The sequence below is a fragment of the Dermacentor silvarum genome, chromosome 7, assembly GCF_013339745.2.
Source record: "Dermacentor silvarum isolate Dsil-2018 chromosome 7, BIME_Dsil_1.4, whole genome shotgun sequence".
Lineage (NCBI taxonomy): Eukaryota > Metazoa > Arthropoda > Arachnida > Ixodida > Ixodidae > Dermacentor > Dermacentor silvarum.
In genome coordinates, this window is record NC_051160.1 from 139,400,500 (window position 1) to 139,418,031 (window position 17,532).

General features: G+C 45.6%; 1 protein-coding gene across 17 annotated transcripts in view; it reads right to left on the bottom strand.

Moving 5' to 3' along the window:
- The window catches only part of LOC119458481 (medium-chain acyl-CoA ligase ACSF2, mitochondrial), a 574,759-nt gene that overhangs the window by 174,098 nt on the left and 383,129 nt on the right, over positions 1 to 17,532 (bottom strand). The window lies entirely within an intron of this gene.

Sequence of the window (17,532 nt, forward strand, 5' to 3'; positions counted from 1 at the left end):
AGCACAAGGTTTCTCAACAACCAGAGTCATACAAAAGTAATTGTTCTAGTAGCAACAGGTGCACAGCTCCAAGCAGAGCATTTTAGCGGGGATTAATTGGCCGCGGTGGGGCAGAACTCAGCATAGCAAGTTAGTGGTGGCTGGATATTTCTTTAATAGTTTTTTATTTACTAGTTGTAACAACGTACCATTATTTCTTATTATATCGGAGTGCAGTTGCCGCGACACCACACGCCTCAAGAACACGGAAGCGGCAATGGGGACACCAAAACCACAATCCAGACTGGTCCATGGGTTGGGGCTCGAAGAGGCCCCTACTCACGGACCTACTTGCTTCCAACTCTGATCCCCCCGCTGCCCCTTGGGTGCCCTAGAGATGCTGCGCTACCTGCTTTATATAATGTCAGGTGTTCTCCTAAGGCCTCCATTTGCCATTTACATATGTGCCCTCTTGGAGCAGCACTTGTAAAAAAATCCAGTCTATTGTTGCGACGAAAAGAGCACCCCGCAACGAAAAAAGCTCCCCACGACTTCTGCAACGCCACTCAGATCCTTGCCGAGTAATTATAGCATAGGTACGACGCGGTTTACTGAACATGTAGATCGTGCGTGCCGCTTTTAGGAATGTGCTGCCACACGAAATTATGGTAGCATTGCAATGACATCGATCATGGTTGACTCTATGGTAGGATCAGTTCACATGGCACAAAAATTCATCTAGCCATTTTCTTGTCTGGCATGTGTGTGTGCTTCTTAATTGATGAGCAAGCATGAGTAAAATTAAGATATAGTATCTTTCTCTATTTCAGTATCCGAAAACCATCTTCTCCACTGTTGTGTTTCTCTAGCTTGTTTAGATCGCATCTTGTGCTAGCAAAATAAGACTTACGAAGAAACAGAAACAAAGCACATTTCCCTTTTGCCATCCCATAAGCGAAAACGTTTAATCAATCAGTAAATCAATCAATCGTACATGCATACATTCCTTGTTTCTTGATATGTATGCCTCCGCACTACATGTCAGTTTTCTAAATATTTTATTTATAAAGTTACTTAAAAAGAACAACTTATCAGTTAGTCATTTTTCTTAATGCTTTCACGGCTTTCAGCAACTTTACAAGCTTTCACGGCAACTGATGTACAATAACATCCTTGCGTATGAGGCATTTGGCTGTAATCACGCCAAACAAATAAATTAGAACATTTTTTGTGACATAATAACCTTTATAATCTAACCCGTTATAATTTGACATTGGCCTAGCATTATGTGATTTCGTCAGTAATACCGTGATTCTGATCACTAACGCGAGGCGAAGCCAAGCTTACTAAAGCTTACTAAAAGCTTGCAGTTAACGTGATCGCGACTAGGTATTGCTTACATCTTTATATTAATATAGTCCATATAGTCACATTGGAGTGCCCCGCAGTGTTCGCCCCAGTGAAAAATTTTGGCTTCGAACGTCGCAATGTCCCAAAATCAGAGGAAGCATTATAGGCAGTACCTGCAGCCGGACTCGAACGTTCAAGTGCCACAGCAAACTCGAGAGTACATGCTGAAAAGACCAAGGTCATCCACTGCTGCAAGTCAGGTACGTGTCAGTATTTCATACTGCGAATAACAAAAAGCAGCTACAAGTCTAACTGCGTGAGGGGCAAACTATGACGCGTCAAAGCCGTCGGTGTGCTTCCCGAGCCAAGAAACGCGTAGTCTTGAGTGCTGCCTCGCGCATCGATCGGTCACGACGCGGGGAAAGCGGGAATTGTTTCGTGTTAGCACTCGATCGTGACGCGTACGTTTCTTCGGAGTGCAGTTACAACCAACGTTGCTTGCAACCAAGGATCACTAGGGTTGCAATGTGGCATATTCTTGATATAAGCGCGAAGAAGACACGGACGGAGGCGGAAGAAGACAGGACGAGCGCTAACTCACAACTAAATCTTTATTGGGAATAACAAACATATATATAAGTGATTGCGAAAACCGTAGCAAAGAAAACATCACATGGTCAAAAGGATAGCAGTTACCAGACAAATCTAATCAGGAAATGGTGAAGCCGCTAAACTTTAAACGAGAAAAAAGAAAGAAGAACTCTACTTCGCACTGACGCACGTGCTGAGCAAATATTGAAATTCACTTTCTGACAATGATAATGATGCCTGGCTAACACAAGTTTCTCCTAGTCTTTTAATGTGAAATGCCTCAATGATTTCGCGTGTAGTTTGGCATTTGTGTCTAGAAAGGACTTTTGTGTCCTCAAACAATGGCCTACAACCGCACGTAAAACAATGCGAGGCTAGATGAGAAGCGTTGGGATTGTTAAGGGAATGCTGATGTTCATTTAGTCTAATATTGAGGCATGTGGCGCTCTGTCCAATATAAGCTTTACCGCACTTGAGTGGAATGTGATAGACTGTGCCTGTGTCACAATGTGTTAAAGGGGACACGTGCCTAACGCCACAATCATTTTTTCTTCTTTTTACTCCCCCCCCCCCCCCCGCTCAAGTTTCCTTTTTATGATAGGGCACATCCTTGACAACTTACGGGGAGCCGAAAAAACCGTATTGACGTCGTACCTACTGGCTACATTCCGTAAACCATGTGACAACTTGTGTACATAGGGCACCACTGCAAACCGTTCTTTTTTCTGTTTTTCTTGCTGTTTTTTTGCAGCACCCTTGACCCATTTTGAAAGCTTTTCGCAGGTTAGGGATAACAAATGTGCTGGATATCCAGCTTTCTTTAGCCTATCTAGCTGTTGCGAAAAACTTTGTTGCATACAGTGTGTACATGACTTAGCGATAGCGGACCTAAGTGCTGAATAAACAATCCCCTGTTTTACAAGTTTCGAATGGCAAGAAGAAAAATCAAGTAGTGGTTTTGTGCCCTTGGCGAATAGCACCAACAGACATGTTCCTTTTGGAACGTGAGGCATAGATCTAAAAACTGCAAAGTATTATTCTGGATAAGCTCAAGCGTGAAACCCAGGCCCCCACCACATACTTTAAACACTTTTAAGATATCGGTAGCTTTTTTGGTGTAGTTATCACTTGAACAAAACACGAGGTAATCATCTGCGTATCGAAATGTACGTACTGTCAAGTCCTTTAGATTGTTCTGTAGCTTCCTATTGACGTGACTTAGGTACAGATCACTCAAAACTGGTGCAACTTTTGAGCCAATGCAAACTCCGGATTTTTGTACATACATTGAACTACCCCACTTTATCATAGTATTGTCTAGGTAAAACAACAAAAGCTCCAAAAAAGATTCTTACGGCATACCAGATCGCTGTGTAAACTGGAACTCATCACTGAAGAGCGTAACCGCTTCTTTAACACTACACATAAGTTCTTTTTGTGGAAGCGAATAAAAAAGATCTTCTACATCAACACTGATTGCCGAGCACTTTCCTGGATTATTATCGGTTAATGTGGACTTTTTGGTAACGCATCATGGAGGGTTTATGGTAACGCGATTTATTTTGGAAGGACGTGCCATAAAATTAATTGAATCATTCACGTGTAACAGCAACGATCTTAGCCTGGAACAATGCGGCGTACAGGATCTACCATTGTAAGAGGGAACAATCGAGCCTGTGACCAATGCTCCATGAGGTGCCATCTGCTGGTGCCTGGCACCCGCTTGGTGCACAAAGCCACTGGCGCTCTGTGCTACGTGTGTCGTCTGCTACTACCAATCACTGGGTGGTGTAATTGCAGACAATGCATGGAGCGTACTGCCTCAGCCGCACTCTGTGCCTGTGCCGAGCGGGCGCCAGCAGATGGCACTTTACAGGACAACAGCCACACGCGTGCATGTTCCCTCTAATAGTCGTACCTAAGCTGACCTACGTCCTTGTGTCAACGCTGCTTCTATGTACAAGGCAGGGTATTTGTAAAAGGACACAGCCGGAGGTGGCTAATGGCAGAATAATAGCAGACTCCCTAGGGAGTGCATTTTATCAGGGTCCTGTTCATTACCCGAGACAGAGTTGGTAAACTTGCACCTTCCTGCACCATTATGATTACGTGGGACATACACTGTCGCACCCATAATTCAATTCAATATTTATAGAGCAACACAGTCCTTTTTTTGCGCTACATATTAATCAGTGAACTGGCTTTGCGCAAGAGTGGTAATCTCACCGTTGCCTTCCTATGCCCTATGTATGTTTCTTGTGAATGTGACATTTGTTTTGTAGTTGGTATCCCTAGAAGATAAAATTTCTTATTTGTTTGCTCTTTCAGATGAACCTGGAAAACCTGAACAGCCCTTCAACGAATGTCAGTAGTGTTTAATCGAGCGAGAATGAAGCTGATAATCTTAGGCACATCAACTCCAACCTTGCTTCAGAAATGTATGCTTGTGCAAGCACGAGTGCACATTTCAGCGACGTATAAGACACTAACCAAGCTGCAAGTGAAATAGGCACTGCGTATGAATGTACAGTGAACTTCAGTTGCGATAAATAACAGTTCTGTCTTTGAGTTGAGTGATGATGGTTCGGAAGTGGATGGATGAAGGGCACAAGGGTGATGCAGACAGTGAACCAGAGAATGGTGCTGAAGAAAGTGAGCATGCAGTACATGTACTTCACAAAGCTCTAGGAGGAGTACTTCCAAACCAGAAAACAACAAGGGCACAGGCTATGCTACTCATACTGGCATATGTTGTTACTTCAAGTCTTACGTGGGCACAACTACAAGGACTTCTCACTTTAATAAATGCTCTGTTTGGGGAGAAAGTTGTGCAATGCACTACATATGCTGTGAGGAGGCTGTGAAAAAACCGAAAAGCACTGAGCATCCATCTATACTGCCAGACCTGTCATCAATATCTGGGAAGATAAAATGATGCCAAAGACGAAGACACCATCAATTGTGCTTCTTGTGGCAGTGAGAAGCTGCAACATTTAATTATTACTGCAAGTTTTTTTTTCGATATTTAACATTAAGCAGCAGCTTCTGGTACTGCTAAAACAGGTTGACAGTACCTTGCTTTTTTATGCAGAAGATTGCATCTGCTCCTCATGTGTCAGGTATTTTTGCTGACATCACGGATGACATTCTCTACCAGTGTTAGAAAGCAGAGGAACATGACATGGAGCGACTTCACTTTGACCATGAACACAGATGGAGCACCTGTGTTTGATGCGAGCAAAAACTCCATATGGCCAATTCAAGTGATGATTAATGAACTTCCAGTTTTAACTCTGTGGCAAAATGTGCTAGCTTCAGGTGTGTGGTATTCAAATGCTCTCCCTGAAGCAGTTTGTCGAAGAGATCAACAGCGTTGGAAAGCTGGTGTGGTCACACACTGGAAGAACTGTTCAGTCAGCAGTGCACGTTGTTGTCTGTTGTGCTGACTCCCCAGCAAGAGCAGCTATCCTAAACAGGAAGCAGTATAATGGGTACTTTGGATGCAGCTAGTGTTTGGGGCAAGGTATGCTTATAGATGGTAAGTGAGCTCAAACAGCATTTTGCCATTAATTGTAATGGCTATTGCCAAGTCTATGAGAGAAGGAATGGGGCTCCTTGCTTATGCATCCTGGTATTATTTCAATGTGATGTGCACACACTAAAGAACAGGCTGTCAAAAAAGCTTTATGTCTCATGTTTCTCTGATCCATGTTTTAGTGTATGTGCTGCAGATTTGAAGAATACCAAATAACTTGTCAAACCTATTTACTGGATTTTACATACACAGGAAAGTTTGTAGTGATTAACAATTAAAGCTATCCACTTACTGCTTTTTGTTTTAATTGTTTGGTGCATCAGCAGTTTTGGTTGACCATGCCTGATGTATTTTTATATTGACTGCATACTTTCCACACTATTTCATGATGCAATATCATGTCATCACTTTCAGTGGCCTGCCATTTAATTGTTTTAACATTTGTTGCAAATCTGACAAAACATGTAATACTTAATGATATCGTGTTTGGCTTTGGCAGACATCTAGCCAATGCCAAACACAAGCTATAGCTGAGCAAATCTGACAAAACATGTAATACGTTAATGATATCGTGTTTGGCATTGGCAGACATCTAGCCAATGCCAAACACGAGCCTATAGCTGAGCTGCTGTCTGCAGCTCAGCTATAGGCTGCAGACAGCAGCCTATGATCATGGTTAAGTGGTGTGCCTGGATGTAACGACTCAGATTTGTGGAGAAAGTGTCCCTAGCTAGCAGTTGATACTGTAGAAGAAGCGCAGAATGAGCTTTTGCACTTTCCAGTTTGGCCGACTGCTGTATTTCCGAATCTAGGAAACAGCAATACAAAGCTGAAAACCAGCAAAACTATTTGAAGCACTATTAATTATCGCACATCACTTTTTAGTGCAATTTTTTCTATCGCTGAAAAACTTGCAAGTTTCTGCTGTATGGTGGGAAGGGAAAAAATGGAAACAGTGATTTTAGTGTCGCCATGAGGTGAGTGATGTTGATAAAGACGTATGAATTCAGGATACAGTACACACAGCAGCTGCATTGCACTAACTTGTTTTCCATTCTTCTTGGAAGTTGACAGTTTGCATTTCTTTTACCATTCAGATGTGTGGTTTTTAAGTAGCGTTTGGCCCAAGGCACAGATGCTGACCTCTTAGTTGCTCATCTAACAGAAACTCCATGGCAATGCCACTATAGACCTTGCGTGCACCATATTATATAGGACTACCCATCACAAAGCTGAAAGAACCTGACTAGGACTGTCCAAGACGTGCGGTATTTGTGAGCCATGCGAAGTAGCCTTAACAACACCACTTGCACTGGAGTGATTGTGTTTGTTGAAAATTGAAATTATTTTAATGAATGCTCACGGGCCACTCGAAACATTACAGTGCACTGATGTTCACATTGTAATTCACACCTCAGTTGAGTGTAGTTCAGGATGTCGTGCAACTGTAAGTTTCAAAGAAACTTGTCAGAATCACAGATGGAAAAAAATAGCAAGCGTTCACTTCCTTGCATAAACGTGCATAATGTAGTTAAATCAATCATATTTTACTTCAACAGTAGCTATACTTCTAGAAAATCTAGCAAAATAGGCTGTGATAAAATGCTGCTCATGCTGGTTGTTTTGTGGCATATATGCGCAAGCAAAAAATATGTGTCCTTCGTTTCTAGCTGGTATCTGAAATTTCTCTTTCGTTGCCCTTTTTGTCGCGGTAAAAGATGAACCCGGGGAATGTGAGGAATATTTTGCATGGCTCATGCAAACTGCAGGTCTTGGACAGTCCTAGGCAGGTTCTTTCTCTTTGTGGTGGGTGCAGTCTTGCAACATGGCGCCTTTTCTCCACTTGTGCTGTGCTGTCGAGAGATGCCATCAATTTTGCATGAGGGCCATCTGTGAAATGTTTGACTAGTGGAAGTGTTTTAAAATCTTGCATATTTTCACTGCAGTGTCCACCTGAACATTCTAAATGCAGATATCATTCTGATGTTTAGTACAATTGATGCTTTGCCTGTAGGCACAATGAAGTACCCTTTCATTAGCCAGAATGCACCTGACAGGACACACAGTGGTGGGCTCAAAGGAATGGTTCAAGCAGCTCAGCTTAAGGAACCTGTTTGTGGCATCAAGGAACCATCAACTCTTATCAAGTTGCAAGGCCTTGATCTTGTTTGAGGGCTGCCACCTGACTATATGCATTGTGTTTGGGAAGGCATGACAAAGAAAGTGACTGAATTGCGGCTATCATGTACTGGTTCTTCGTGGTACATAGGCAGGCACTTGAAGTTTAATTGTGGATGCAAGATTACGTTCAGTAAGGCCACCCATAATTTTGTCAAGGTCAGGACAGCCCTTGTCAGATCGGTCATATTGGAAGGCTGCTGAATGGCGCTCTCGGCTTTTATTTTAGTATTGTCTGTCATGATGCATACTTCCTCGAGCATACATGGCACATTTTGTGCTACTTACACAAGCAGTCTTTTTTTTTGTTGAAATATATTGTCACAGAAGCTCAAATCTGTGCCGCTGAAAAGTTGCTCTTAGCATTTGTTCAGCAGACTGCAAAGCTGTACGGAGAAAGTGCAATGACATTTAGCATGCATTAGTTGTTGCATCTTTCAAAGTGCGCACAGATGTTTCATCCCTCTTTGGGGTACCTCAACATTTCCATTTGAAGATGGCATTGGTAAGGCACTCCAGCTTGTAACAGCTGCCAAGCATGTGCCTGTTCAAATTGCTGAACAGTGCATGATGCACCAGGCCCACCGGACTGCTTCAGCACAAGTGGAACTTTCGTCTTGTCTGTTGTCTGCAAAGAAATAGCTGGAGCACACGTATAAGAGGTGCTTTCAAACATGTGCTCTTGGACAAGCACGACCAATTCATGATATTCCACAAAATGTGAAAAGGCTTTTTGTATCATGATTTGGTACCCTCCCACAAATGTGCAAGTGTTTGAGGTGCCAGGTTGGCTCGATTGTCTTCACAGTTCTGAGTACTCTGTTCCAAGAAAAACATGCTCTTCCTATGTAAAAATGTCTGATGGCATGTACTGTTATATCTTAGCCATTTATGTTGTTTCGGGTACTATGTACTTTCATTGCCAGCAGCTGCTCACTGCACCCGGTGCATTTGATGTGCCGCCGTCATCCGCCTCCATCCGAGAACCACGTCTTGTATTGTGTTGGCGACATAACATTGCAGTGTGTTTTCTTAAATGTTGGCAACATATCATATTTGTGTGAGTTACTTACTAAGGTGGAAAAGGACTAATCAGATTTTGAATGTTTATTTCATATTTCAAGATTGCAGGTACAATTGACTCTGGAAAGTGAGTTATAGAGTCAATATTAAGGTAGAGTAGTTGTATTTATGAATTCCGAATTGTGTCATCCGTCGAACTGTATCAGGCTGCTATAATTGAACCGTATGTACTTTCTTCAAAATATAGGCTTGTAACTGAAAAATTATGATCCATCTTTCTGGCGCAACTGCTTTATGTCTGAGCGAAGTGCATGGCTATCACCAAAAGTGTTGCAGTGGACTGAAGCTCAAACTCATTCATCAAGTCACGAAGACAAATGCATCAGTTGATCTAATTCTGTTGTTGAGCGCATGAGAGGTGCTCAAGTCAAGCTTGGACTTTTTATTTTTTAGGATTATGAAACATGTTTACATGCATGGAAGTGATCTCATTTTTCGAGGTAATCCCTTTTCATTTTGGCAGTACAAGGATGCCAGCAGCGTAGAAAGATTTCTTTTATGTTGCAGCCATGCATGGACAGCCTACTGCATTTCATTATCCTAGTGGCAAAAAGAAAGGAGTCTTGGAGTGAAGTTGGCCTTTTATAGCAAATGCTGCAGCACCTCAAATCCAAGATTAGTTGTAAAGTGCCCATTGTGTGGTGCACTATATGTGCACACATATTTTCCTGGATGAAGAGAACCCCCATGGTATTAAAGCAGGGCCGTTTCTTTCTAAGTGCACTATCTACACGTTGGAGTACCTCACAGCTGTACTTGCTCACTACTCGTGTACTTGCTCAGCTAGTCTCGCTACTAGGGAGCAAATCAAAATGATGCTACATCTATCCGCGCAAAAATTAACCCATGACCATGAGTTCACCTGCCGACTGAGTTGCTCGAAACTTCTTGTGTTGGGAAGCTTCCATATCTGTTCATTGTTTAGGCAAGTGTAACTTTTATAAATGATTCACCCACATCTTGTCATAGGTGATGACCTGGCAAATAAACCTGTCACAAAACCTTTCCTGTCACAACATTCTTCAAGCTTTATGCTAGTTTGCAGTCTACTGTGCCAATCAAAGACTGCCAGTTGTCTTGAAATCCAGTATGCACTGACATTGGGGAGCATCAGGTGTTTGTGAATGATAGTATTCAGTGTCCCTTAAGAGAGATACATCTGTTCCCCAGTTGAAGCATCAGTTGGTGGTTTTCAAGGATTTGACACTTCACAGATCCTCACAGGATTCTTGGAACTTGACTCGAATTGGGGTCGCTTCCCGTTTCTTCTGCACTGGTGAAACTTCCTCCAGCTGAGGAGCAGTGGTGCGTTGCTTGTACACACTTCCCTCCCTTCTAGGATGGAGTCGCGGTAGTGATTTCGAGGGCGTCATTCCCACTGTGGTCATGATGCTGCAGTCGTGTTCCGCTCTGTATGCACAATTGCAGGATAAGGGACAGTACCGCGGTGTCTAGCTTGGTCACTGGTGTTCCAGCTTCCTGAGAGGCTCCAGTGTTCCTGAGCGGCTTCCAATGACGTGGGGTTATCTGCTCGTATCCCAAATGTACATGGGAGTGACACGCTGCTCATGATTAGCGTACAGCTGTTATCCTATATCGCTCAATCTTCTATGTTGTGTCTCAAAGTGCTGGGCTTGATGTGATCGCAATGTTGTCGTACTAACTTGTTAGGACCTTTAAAGAGCCGCAATCTGTGCCCTAGCTTTCTCAAAACTGTTCCCTCCGTCCAGATAGGGTTCCCTCCGAAGTTTCAAAAGAAAACTGCTTGTCCGACAGTGAGTGCTCTCTACACTGTGTCCCTGTGGCAGTTTGTATAGGTTTTGTTCTTGCTTTGGGCTGAATGTGCAGCTGGCGTTTGACCGCGGTGTGAAAGGAACGGTGTGAAAAGGTTAAGTGGCCTTAGCTCTTGCATTGTGTCTACTGGTTGTTCTACTCCTTGGTTGCTAACCACGTGCCACTTGTGCTCTCAGCCTTGGCAAAGACAGCATAGCTTTGTTGCATTGGTGGACAAAAGCAGCTGCTTGAAAAAAAAATTCAAGATGCCTTTTGTCAGTTTTGCTGCTTTTGTGGTATGAAAGTTTAATAGGCCATGACTGGATACTGTGTAAATGACAGTGAGAGATAATATTAAAAAATAATTATTAAGAAAATAGTACTGCTTCATTTTTGTAACATGCATTTGTGAGCCTCGACTTGCTTAGAGCATGCATGGCAGAAAACCAAGAGGGTTGACTCCTATTAGAAGCGTTTGTAGTGTTAGAAAGGGGACTGTAGCAGCGATCCAAATTCACTTCTGTTAGTCAGTTATTTTAATGTTCGCTTCCTGTATACTACGCATTTTTTTCGGTTTGTTTTTTCATGGTGCCGTCAACTGTGTCTTGCACACTAGCACAAAAGGTACTTTTACTGCAAGTATGTATGGTTGTAATACTAAGTCATGCAAGTCTTAGCACTGTGCTTCACTTGGTGGCTATTGTGCACAGTGCTAGGAAGTGACATTGTCATTTTACAAGCACTTTTTTCCTATGCCTTTGCTTTTGTGCAATGTGGTCAATCTTTTTCATGTCTGTAATCAACGAGGAACATGTATGGCATAAATCTATGCTGTCCCAGCACCAAACATTTGGGCAGTGTTGTGTGATGCTTTCTACAGATGCTTCTACGTGTTGCAGTCTTTTACATTGAGACCCTGGTGTAATTAACCTATGATGCACCAATAAAGTGATTGATTTATTATATGACAAAAAATGAAATTAAATTTGTATTCATTCTTACAAGAGGGGGAATATCCATACACAAAAAGATATGTGTAAAATAGCTTGAATGCGCTGCCACCGTACACGCAGAGTGGGCACGACAGCTACGCACGAAGTCAAAGTTAAGCATATTACAATCTCCCTGCGGTGATCGACTTGCACGGAACGAAACATTGATACGCTTCCGATAACATCGAGCACGCATACGATCAGCTGTTTTAGCTGAGCGCTTGCTGTCCGCCCCGGTCAGACCGGCATATGCAAGCAAATGCCACACAACCGCTTAGCGGGGACGATAATTGCGCTTGCGCACGACGCTCATACCGGCAGCGGAACGAAGACCGCATCCCTCGCTCCGCTACAAAGCCGACTGAGCGGAGTGTGATAGCGTGTCCAAGGTAAAATTGGCGTGTCTACTTGGCCTCTTCGTCGTTTTGCAGGCTAGTTGATAGCGCGTCGCTCGCGTCTCGGCAAGACGCGCTTATCAAATGCGAAATCTACGCAGTTCCCTGCAGTATCTCAGAGCGTGAAGTCTTATAGCGGCGCGGAGCGTAAGCAGCGCTCTTTACCGGTGCTCGCATATAGTTGCCGCGCGCCTAGCTCAAATCTTCTGAAATACGCCGGCATGCAGGCCAACTGAGAAGGCAACTTTGGTCATGTGCGCATGCACCCGTAGACTCGTTCTTGTCTTCACGCATCTCACACGCTTGGACGACTGTTTTCAGCGTTTACAAATAATGCCGGCGCCATGCAGAAGAGAGGGCTTCGATCCTTGGCAACTCATCGCGACGTCTTTCGTTCTTCATTGATGGCTCACCATACCAATCTACTTGCATCGATCTTTCATGAAGATACACTTTATCGAATACCTGTGGTTTGGTGTCGCCTCGTGCCTTCATAAATGCGTGCATTAGCTAACATGCGTCGACGCCACGACGCATTTCGCAGTGCCCATCTAATCGCGGGCGCCATGTTGGCGCTCCGTCGTTAGTGTCGATCTGCTAGTCAATCGTGCACACAGCATTCCTGTCGGTGTTGAAAGGCAGCCAACAGGCTTGCTGTCGTTGCAAATAGCATTGCTGTCGATGTCGGAAGGCAGCAAACAGGCTTGCTGTCGTTGCAAACAGCATTGCTGTCGATGTCGGAAGGCAGCAAACACGAATGCTGTCGTTGCAAACAGCATTGCTGTCGGTGTCGGAAGGCAGCAAACAGGAATTCTGTCGTTGCAAACAAGAATCTTGTCGTTGCCGACAAGAATGCTGTCGTTCCGACAAGAACGCTTTGACGGATTTTTTGACTGGGATACATCATTGCGTTTCCCCACTACGGGTAACTCGACAACGATCTAGCAGTTATATGAAAATGTATTCTTGTGAATAAATGGCATTGGAATATATATATATATATATATATATATATATATTAGCATGTTTGAAATGTAACCACTACACATAAATAGCTGCTTTAAATTTCTAGTCAACTTAAATTTATAATCCGCACATCACTGCATCAAGATAATAGCAGGCAAACGCAACATACCATTGCAATCGCCATGACACACCGTGCTCCAGGCTAGAGTGTGCTAGATTGGGGGAGTGGGTCCAACGCAGGCTCCCCGCTGTGACTTTTTTTATTGAAAAGTTGGTGGCGCCACCGTCGCTTTCTCCCGAATGAGCGGCCCCGCGCGCCGGCGGGACGCTTGTCGTATCGGAGAACCTACCGCTACTATACCGCAGCTGCATGGAGCTTTGAGAGAGAGAGAATAAACTTTAATAAAAAGAGCACGCGAGCGTAGGTAGCTCCTCCGCTCTGCAGTGGGTGGTCCCCTCAGTCCAGGAGTCCAGCGGCCTTAGCTGCCCTTCTCGCTCGATTGACCAGGTTGAGCTGGTCCGTCGAGTCAGAGCTAGACAGCGCTGCCTCCCATTGCCGTGTGGTGGGGTGTGTTATGGGTGTTAGCTGTGGTGTGTTTGCGCAAGCCCATACCATGTGGTAAAGTGTTGCACATTGATCACAGTGTGGACATTTATACGAATACAGCGCAGGGTGTATGGCGTGGTAAAGACTCAAATGTGGATATGTGTTTGTTTGGAGTTTTCGCTATATTACGGCTTCCTCTCGCGTCAGAGCATTATGAGGTGGGGGTAGTGTTCTTCGTGAAAGGCGATAGTGTTGTAGCATGTGAGTGTAAGCTAATGGTATGGGCTCTGGTTGGAACTGCTCGGCGCGGTCATCTCGCTGCTCCCGGTGTGCATGCGCTCGGGCGTAGGCGTGTGCCTGCTGATTGCCGCGTAAGGACTCATGCCCCGGAGTCCACACGATTTGTATGTATGGTGGCAGCTGGTATGCTCCATTCAGAATGCGATGTGCAGCCCTGGAAATTTTGGCCCTGGAGTAATTTCTGCATGCCGTCTGAGAGTCCGTCAAAACTATGACGCAATCTCACTGCGGTCTTGTCGTGATGGCTAACGCTATCGCTAGTTCCACTGCCTCCGCAGCGCTCACTCTGGAAACCGACGACGCATTTATTTCGGTCCCGTGATTGTCGACTACGCTGGTGGCGAATGCGGTGCTTCTTGCGGTGCTGGCCGCGTCTACGTACAAGACATTGGGGTGGTTTCCATACTTTCTCGCGAGCGGCTGCGCTCGCGCTTGTCTCCGTCCGATGTGGAAGTTTGGGTGCATGTTCCTGGGAATCGGTGAGACGTGCATAGTTTCTTGTATTCGTGTTGGGATTTTGGTCAGTGCGCTGGTCTTCCGTAAGGAATATCCAAGACGTTCCAAGACGCAGCATCCCGCTATTGTGCGTAGTAGTCTTTCGTTCTGGCTTACCAGGTGGGCCTCTATGATTTCCCGTGCATTGTTGTACACCCCTGTCTCCTCAAGGCGAGAAGTAGCCGTTCCGGGTGGGAGTCGGAGCGCTTGCTTATACGCCATGCGTATCAGCCGGTCGAGTACCTCCACTTCCGCGTTCCTTACATTTAAATATCGTGCCGAGTACGCAATGCGGCTCACAATCAGAGCCTGCACTAATCGGATAAGGTCCTGTTTCTTGAGTCCCCTCTTCCTGCTGGTAATTCAATGAATCATGCGCAAGATCTGCGTGGTCGTGTGTTGTAGCTTCTGTATGGCGTATCCTCCGCCCCCGTCCTTTTGTAAGTGTAAGCCGAGGATCCGAACTCTGTCTACCTTGGTAATCTCTCTAGGACCTATTCGCAGGTGGATGGTTGGTGCCGGGGCTGTTCATCGTCCTCGTGAGCGCTTATCGATTAAGAGGAGCTCCGACTTCTCCGGCGCGCATTGCAGTCTGCATGTCTCCGCATATCTTGCTACGACGTCTACTGCCTCCTGTAATGTCTCTTGTTGTTCTCCTATGGACCCTCCGACCGTCCATATCGTGATGTCGTCTGCATACAAGGCATGTCTGATCCCCGGTATTTTCTCGAGTTGGGCTAGGAGTTTCATCATGGCCACATTGAAAAGTGTCGGTGACAGCACTGCTCCTTGTGGCGTTCCTCTGTTAGGTGTGTCTATTCGCTGTGACCTCACAATTCCCAGCCCTATTGTGGCTGTGCAATCAGTGAGAAAAGCCCTCACGTAGCTGTACGTTCGTCGGCCGCAATTCGTGTCACTGAGATTGGGGCACGAAGCCACGTGGGGCACGTGGCTTCGTGCCCCACGTTGTCAAAGGCTCCCTTTAGGTCTAGTGCGAGAATTGCTTTTGGGCAGCAAGGCGTTGCTGCAGTCAGTACTTCCTCTTTGAGCTGCAGAAACACGTCTTGCGTTGACAAGTTGGGCCGAAAACCAAACATCGTGTTCGGCATCAGTTGACGGCATCAGTTGACGTCTGTAGCCTGTCTAAGATAACACGTTCCATTAGTTTACCGAGGCAAGACGTAAGCGAAATGGGTCTTAGGTTCTCCAGGCAGGGCGTTTTTCCTGGCTTTGGTATCAGTGTAATCTCCGCATGCTTGAATTCCGGGGGTAAGCTCCCTCTGCTCCAGTGTGCATTTAAGAGTTCCAGTATTGCCTGCACGGTTGGATCGTCCAGGTTACGTAGCAACTTGTTGGTGATTCCGTCCTTGCAAGAGTGGTGTTTGAGTGAGTCTTGCGATCGCTCGTGTCAGCTCGGAACGCGTTATGTCCCGGTCGAGCTCCCTGTTTTCCAGTCCGGCGTAGTCAGCCGCTGGCTTTGCACCAAGTATCGGCTGGCCAATATATCTACTTTGCAAGGCACACAATAGCTGATCGTCTGTGCCTCCGAAGTTGTGTAGTACTCGGCTCATCGTGTGCTTGCTTTCTGTCTTACTCTGGGTCGGATCTAGGAGATGTCTGAGTATGGTCCATGTCTTCGCAGTGCCCAGCGTTCCTTGGAGGGAGTTACAGAACTGGGGTGCTATGCAGGATGTGCCGAGTTTCTCGTTCGCACGAGTTTTGCCCGAGTTTGCTCGATGGCAGTCAGTGAACGGAGATAGCAAGGAAAGCGCAAGAACAACGGGCTAAAAAAAATGTCGAGAGAAAGCCGCGTATGACAACATGAGACGTTTGACACCCGAAAGATGGTGAACTATGCCCGGGCAGGACGAGGCCAGAGGAAACTCTGGTGGAGGTCCGAAGCGATTCTGACGTGCAAATCGATCGTCCGACCTGGGTATAGGGGCGAAAGACCAATCGAACCATCTAGTAGCTGGTTCCCTCCGAAGTTTCCCTCAGGATAGCTGGCGCTCGATGGGAGAGCAGTCACACCTGGTAAAGCGAATGATTAGAGGCATTGGGGTCGAAACGTCCTCAACCTATTCTCAAACTTTCAATGGGTGTACGGGAGGCCTTCTGGGTTGAGGCCTCCCGCTGCGATGAGAGTGCCAAGTGGGCCACTTTTGGTAAGCAGAACTGGCGCTGTGGGATGAACCAAACGCCGGGGTAAGGCGCCCGAGTCGGGACGCTCATGAGAACCCATGAACAACATGAGACAACGTTTCAAGCACAGAAGACTGCGCAACGAAACGCGCCAGCGCCGCGTATTGTTATCAACGTATTATCGCAATTTAGCAATACCGTGACTGTCCCGCTGTCTATCTGCACACTTGCCGTGAGCCACTTGTCACGCCTTTCTCGGGCGCGTCAAGGGCGTGCCTCCTCTTTCGGGCATTATCTTTCTATCCTCCGTCGAATGCTAACTGGGCACATGCGGTGCATTCTTGCACCTACACTTTCCCTCAATCGAATACATTGAAATACAACAAAAAATAACAATTTATTTCTTAAAGGTTCGGTTTTTCGTTTTGAATGCTATCAATTTCTGATGGCAAACGGAGATCGAACGAATTATTAGATTTTGCACTTTTTTGCCGTGAGTGGCGACAGTGAGGCGACAGCTTACAAGCGGATACATTCTGGAGGGTCGCACACACGAGGGAGTGCATACGGTGACAAGTCGCGAAGGGCTTTGCAGTGCCATTGTCGATAAAATCGATGCGATAATGACGCATAAAGTCAGTCATGACAATGATCTGACCTTTCCCCGTCTATTAGGGGAAGGGCAGCGCATCACCGCGGCATGGCTGTTCACCGCAGGCGCTTCACTGACGCTATTAAGGCCGCCGCTTTACCAACGAAAAACGAGACTCTAGCCATAGAGAGGGGAGCAACGGCTGTCGCTGCAAAATGGCTGTACGGTACCATGTTTATTTCTGTGCGCGAAGGCTCCGTGATGCATTGTGAAGAGCGAGCTGCCCAGCGTCACAATTAATTGCTTCTCATTGCTAGCCCAGTGAAGGTGCCTCTGTGCGCATATACGCAGTATTTTGAATGTGTTGTGCACACCAAAGTGCTTGCCGATTGTTTGTGCTGGAGCTAACAGCGATCGTAGATGGATATCGTAACGACACCGCAACAATCGTATTTTGGCATGTGAGGGCTCTAGTGTGCAGTTATGAAATGAGACTTCGAACGCAGGAAAGTGTTGCAACTGTTTAGTGTGCAGTGCTTGTGATGAAAAAAAGTTGTCGCAGTTTCACCCGCAAGGCGAAGCATCAATTGTGATGATAGCAACTTAGTAGAGCG